A 7103-nucleotide genomic window follows, 5' to 3' on the forward strand; every position below is an offset into this window, starting at 1 on the left:
CAAGCGCAGCTGCTAATATTGTCACTTAGGCTCAGCTGCCAGAATTAGGACATTTTCTATGAGGCGCTTCTGCCGGTATTGACCTTTAAACACTACTGTCATGTTCATAAGGCTCCCTATTAGGCGCTGCTGCCGATACTATCCTTAGAGCGCAGCTGCTAGGACGTTTACCGTAGATCTAAATCATCTACGGGTTGTGGCGCAGCTGCCAGTGCTCATCTATAGGGTACTAGGTCCACTGATGCCAATGTATACCTATAGGGCACTAGGTCCGTACTACTAATGTTCCTCTATTTCAGCTTTTATCCATCATCATTCATCTACCCATGTTTTACCCAACATATTTTGTAGATATAAAATACTTTATACAGTTTACATCATTTAAAACATGTATAAAAATCTTTCACCAGCATAGACAACAAGTATTCAGACAATACGCACACATAACACGTAATTTATATTAAAATACTTCATATCTATGTGTAAGATGAAAGAGACCATGCACTCACCTGATTAGGTGGTGATTCCGAACTCAGACAGCACTTCGTTATCTCAAAACAATTTTCCTCGACAAAACCTAGTATCAATACCACTAGGGTTTAGTTTTTAACGTTAACCACGACTAATTAATAGTCTAGCTATTATTACTATTATATAAGCGTTAAATAACACTCAATATAACTCATAATAATAGTCCAAATAATTATTTTAAGGTCCTAATAATGTTACTATAATTAAATAAAATCTATAATTAAATAAAATCTATATTAAATATACAACGAGTTTTTATTAAAAACCGGGCTTCGCTGGAGCAGCGTTTCCAAGCCGAAAGCTTTTCTTCTCGGAGCCGTCGGGCGCTCCGGGGCTTTCTTCTCGTGCTAGGGAGGTTCCGTAGACTTGGGAGGGGTTTAGGGAGGCTAGAGAGAAGTTAGAGAGAGAAAGAGAGGCTCATGGTGTGAAGAAAATATGAGGAGTTCACCCTTGTATTTATAGGAGTTTTATAGTAAAGTAGTCTCTAAGCTTCGTCCGTAACTTTTGCATACGAGCTCCGTTTTTGTCTGTCTTTTTACCGTTGAGTTCCTATTAATGAGATCTTCAACTTTCATTTAGACCTCGTTGGCTAATTCTCATTCTATCTCGGATTTACAAAACTGTATCGAATTCGCCGCGCTCGAAAAGTAGGGACTAAGCTTCGTCCATAACTTTCGCATACGAGTTCCGTTTTTGTCTGTCTTTTTACCGTTGAGTTCCTATTAATGAGATCTTCAACTCTCATTTAGACCTCGTTGGCTAATTCTCATTCTATCTCGTATTTACAAAACTGTATCGAATTCGCCGCGCTCGAAAAGTAGGGACTAAGCTTCGTCCATAACTTTTGCATACGAGCTCTATTATCGACGTTCTTTATATCCATGCGTTGGTATTTACGAGTACTACAACTTTCATTTAGATCCCATCGGCTAAAAATCGACCGATCTAAAATTCAGATTTCGGGCTGTGCACTGCTATGCTAAATCTTAGAAAAATCATAACTTCCTCATACGAAGTCAGATTTGGGCGTTCTTTTTATCGATGTTCTTAGTTTAACATATTCTACGACTTTCCTTTAGATCGCTAAGGATAAATCTCGCTCTATCGTAAATTCACTATTTACGCTTGCCGGTATCGTGTCGGTTCCGTCGCGAAACCTCAACGGGTCATAACTTCTTTGTTATAACTCGGATTTCGGCGTTCTTTATATGTACGAAAACCTTGTAACATACTCTACAACTTGGTTAAGATTATTTATTCTAAATAATCTTTTGTCAAAAATTCGTTTTCGACCCCTATTGCCTCTAATTTGACTAGCCCAGATTTGCGGGCGTTACATTGACTGTGATGAAACCTTCTCATCGGTTGCCAAGATAAAGACTATTAGGGTGATGCTAGCCATTGCTGCATTTTATGACTATGAAATATGGCAGATGTATGTCAAAACCGTTTTCCTTAATGGGAAGTTGGCTGAGGATGTTTACATGGCTCAGCCAGAAGGTTTTGTCAATGCGAAGTATCCCAATAGAGTGTGCAAGCTTGAAAAGTCCATTTATGGACTTAAACAAGCATCTCGCAGATGGAATCTTTGTTTCGATGAGAAAGTCAAAGAGTTTGGTTTTCTATGAAGCGAGGATGAATCATATGTATATTTCAAATCCAGAGGAAGTATAGTTAGCTTCCTCGTATTATATGTCGATGACATACTACTCATAGGAAACGACATCCCGACATTGCAGGAGGTTAAGTCCTGGCTCGGGAAGTGCTTCGCTATGAAGGACCTCGGACATGCTTCCTATATTTTGGGAATAAGGATAGTGAGAGACATAAGTAAGAGACTAATAGGACTTAGTCAGAATACTTACTTGGACAAGGTACTAAAACGTTTTAGTATGGATAATTCAAAGAAGGGGGGGTTTACCAATCCAAAGTAATTCCAAGTTGAGTAAGACTCAAAGTTCAAGTACCGAAGTCGACATAGCAGAGATGAGACGGGTACCTTATGCTTCCGCAATTGGCTCAATCATGTATGCTATGACTTGTACTCCCCTGATGTGGCCTTCACTTTGAGCATGGTCAGCAGATATCAAGGGAATCTTGGCAAAGTGCATTGGACCGCAGTCAAGAACATTCTTAAGTACCTTCAAAGGACCAAGGAATGGTTTCTATTCCTCGGTGGGAGTGATGATTTAAAGGTGCAAGGGTACAGTGACGCCAGTTTTCAGACCGGCAGGGGCAACTATAGTTCGCAGCCGGGCTGGGTCTTTACCCTTAATGGAGGAGCAGTGACTTGGAAAAGTTCCAAGCAAGAGACCGTATCTGATTCAATGTGTGAATCAGAGCACACTGCAGCGAGCGAAGCATTAAAGGAGGCAATATGGTTGAAGAACTTCATTGGAGATCTTGGAGTTGTGTCAGCCATAAAGGAGCCCATGGAAATTTTCTGTGATAATGAGGGAGCGGTTGCCTTGACCAAGGAACCGAGGGATCACGACAAATCTCGACATATCGACAGAAAATATCACTTTATTCGACATCGGGTGGAAGAAGGACTCCTAGTAGTAAAGAGGGTATCATCAGAGGATAACCCAACAGATCTGCTTACGAAGGGACTGAGCAGGGTTAAGCACTTGCAACACGCTAGGAGCATCAGGCTAAACGATGATATTAGTTTAGATTAGATAGTTTAGAAACGTGTAATAGATAAACTGTAATTAACATTTGATGATTAAATAAAAGAGTATTATTTATTAGTAATGTTACTGTCTTATGTTAATTGTTTACCTATTGTTTCATTTTGCATGTTTTGACTTCCTAAATAATGAGATTATTCGAACGGTCCACATTTGTTCATATGTTGGAAGTAAGTATGAATGAAGACTGTCATGAATTGGTGTGTAGATTATCTAAAGTGTATTAGACATAGAAAAAGTTTGCTACAACGTTCATGAGTGCTTATGAGTTTGATTTGAGCATTCGAATAAACCCACGCTTGTTGGAATCACTTCATGGAATTTATCTCGAGTGATCGCAAGACGATAATATCGTATGGTCTTAACACCTAGATGTATGGTTTATTGTTTGCTATTTGGTTATGCATTGATAATGCGTAAATGCATTAGTAACTTGATGTTATAAAATGCATTGTTGTGTATGATTTGATTAGTGAATAGTAAATCCATATAAGTCGAAGTTTATTTGTTCCTTTTATCCTAAGAGGGTAAAAGCGATATCAGGGCCCCTCGATTATTTGGTTTGACTTATGTGTCGGGCCCGGTCAGGACTGAATTGATGTGTTTAATTAAGTTCTATGTCAAACGAATTAGAGATCGAGAAACGAACTGATGGACAATAAGTATGACTATGTTCCATGTAATTGTCCACACGGTATCTAGAACAGACGACTATATGATCCCTTATCTAAAGGACAGGTTACTGATAAGATCAGAGTTTGATAGCTTCTTTGAGAGCTACGATTGCTAATCGGATTGTGCTTACATTTGTAGTTACTAGACTTATCCAAGTGGGAGACTGTTGAATTAGTGTCTAAGCCCGTAACTATATTTGGTAAGTACTTGACTCGGTTGTGCATGGTCCTTTCGGGTTGCCTTCACCAAAGCAACATGATAGGATGATTTGTGAATAAAGCGGTTATTATGATTTATTAATATATTATATGAATAATATATTAATGGAGAAATCAAATAATTAAATTAATATTAGACAAGAATTAATTAAGAAATTATTATGTGGCTAAAAGATATTAATTTAATATCAGGGACTTAAACTGTCAAATATGTGATAGTTGAATATTGGGCTGAGGAGCCTCTTGGACTAGCCATAGACGAAATTAGGATGTGTCCATTCCTAATTTTGGCCATAAGGTCCTATTCCAGAAGCTTCCTTGGATAGCTTAAGGCCTAAGCTGTCCATTAGGGTTTTTGACTGAAACCCTAACAGCTTTAGTATAAATAGGACCCTAAGGTTCCAGAATTCGGCTACCCTATTCAAAAGAGCTATAGAGTAGAATTCAAGTAGCCTCCAACCTCTCTCCAAGACCATTCTTTTGCTATTGGTGTTTGTAAGTCATTAGAGGAGTGACACGTGTGACTCTAAGCTTCAAAGACAAGAATATTCAAGCAAGCAATATGAGGTAATGATCAAGATCTGATTTATTTCATATAATTTCGAATTATTCTGATTAGATCTAGGGTTTGTAAGCCTTGGACGATTGCATGTGCAATTAGTGAAACCTAAATCCAAGCATTAGGGTTTGCATGAGCACATAGGATGTTCTTTTGGCTCAAACCCATCATATCGCACCGAGACACCAAGTCCGTTGTGCCACGAATTCAGACAAAATAACCTTCTTCATTAAGGACTTAATCGTTTAATTCCAGGACTCCAATTCTCAGATTCGAATCTTCTAAGTGGCTTAATGGATAAAGTTTCCAACTTTATTCATTAAAATGCTTAAATCTTTCCAAAACTCTAACCCTAGCTTAAAGATGACCATACATCATGCATGGTTAAAAGTATATGCATGAAAACACATTTTTCCAACAATACATAAGTCTAGAAGGCAATATATTCAAACATAATGTTCTGGGGTTCTCCAAACTCTAAGAGCTCCAAAGAAATAGATCAAAAGAGACCAAAATGACAATAAAACTAGATCTAAGAAACTGAAGATGTAACATCCCGAGTTCAGGGGTGCAAGTTCAGGGTTCAAAGTGAAAATGTGAATGGTCAACTCGGCGAATCCATGGGTGGACTCGACGAGTAGGGTCGCAATTCTGGTCGCGTGTTAAGTGGCCAACTCGGCGAGTCGGTGGCTGGACTTAGCGAGTTGGTGATGTGTGGAGAAAACCCTAATCCCAGGGATTGAGACTTATATAAAGAACCTAATACCCTCTCCCCAACCTCTTTGCTCCCCCTTGAAGTCCAGAAACCCTAATTTTTCATGTGTGAGAGAATTAGAGAGTATTTGGGTCTTGAAGGAGTGTTGGTTGAAGAAATCTTCGAAGATTAAGAGGTTTGGAGCAAGGGGGTTTGCAAGGTTTTGGCTTATTCTTCTGTTGGAGTCTTCTTTGGAGGTAAGGATTCGTTGCTTGAGCTGTTATCCATCTAGATCTATCATTTGTGGGATTTTTGGGAATTTATCTAGTGCTGATTTGAGTTTGGAGGTTGGATCTGAGGTTGCTACCTCAGATCTAGAGTAGTGATGATCCAAAAGAGCATAAAGTCCCTGTTTAAGAGCTTTTGATGAAGCCTTTTAGTCCCAAACCCTAGCCAAGAGTGTATTATGCTTAGATCTCCTTGGATTCACGTAAATTTTGCTACTTTACGTGATGGATGGCTTGTATAAGAGTAGATCTATGGATTCGAGACCCTGCATGGCTTGGAAAGCCTCTGTATGAGCTAAGAACTAGTGGTACTCGGCGAGTCACATGGGTGTAGTCGGCGAGTTGCATGAAGATGGGCAGCAACTCGACGATTTGGAAGAACAACTCGGTGAGTTGGTTGAAGATAGCCTTGGACTCAGCGAGTCTGTTCTTAGACTCAGCGAGTCTGGTCGTGAGGTCCTAACCTTTTCTAGTTAAGCTGTGAATCGGTGAGTCAAGGGATGACTCAGTGAGTTGAGCACGGTTAGACTTAGAGTTGGGGAACTCGGCGAGTCTTGGGGCGACTCGACGAGTTGAGTCGTGCTATGGGAGTTTCAGAGCATGGGGACTCGACGAGTCAGCGGGTTGACTCGGCGAGTAGAGTCAGTCGGGAGGGTTGACTTTGACTGAGGACTTTGACTTTGACCAAGAGTTGACCTGTTGACTTCTAGGGGTATTTTGGTAATGATGGGTGTTTATTGAGTTCAGTCTTTTGGTATTGATCAGTGGTGGAGTTCGTGGAGGTTAGAGCAGCATGATCTTATCCTTTTCAGTCAGCAGCTACGAGGTGAGTTATCCTCACTATATCAACAGGGTCTAAGGCACCAAGGCTGGCCCTTTATCGGATTGTAATCCGGGTGTTGTTGTTATGCTATTGCTTTGCTATGTTTACATCCTGGCAGTTAGGATGGTATATGTTAGAGACCTGGTTAAGGTCGGTGTCCTGGTATATAGGATGATGCTATGCTAGTGACCGGTTAGGTCGGTATCCTGGTTAGGATGATGTTATGTTATGTGATCTGCTAAGATCGGTTTGGTTGGATGCGTATTGTTATATGATTGTATATTTATGTGCACATGGTTGTTGGGCTGGAGTTAGGTTGAGGGGGTCCTGCTTTGTGTTGTAGGCCAACATACCCAGGGCGGACCGGTTATCCCGCAGGCCGAGCGAGCGGTCCGGATAGGCTGTAGGCCCCACGGGGGCGGACCAGACGTGCCGAGGCTCAGAGAGTGGACCAGGCCGACTGAAGGCCCGGTGCGGGCGGACCAATCACACTGTAGACTCAGAGAGTGGACCAGGTGGATTGAAGGCCCGGTGCGGGCGTACCTATCACGTTGTAGACTCGATGTATATGGCTAGACTCGGAGGGTGGACCAGGTGGACTATAGGCCGGTGCGGCGGACTAG

The sequence above is a fragment of the Lactuca sativa genome, chromosome 1, assembly GCF_002870075.4.
Source record: "Lactuca sativa cultivar Salinas chromosome 1, Lsat_Salinas_v11, whole genome shotgun sequence".
Classification (NCBI taxonomy): domain Eukaryota; kingdom Viridiplantae; phylum Streptophyta; class Magnoliopsida; order Asterales; family Asteraceae; genus Lactuca; species Lactuca sativa.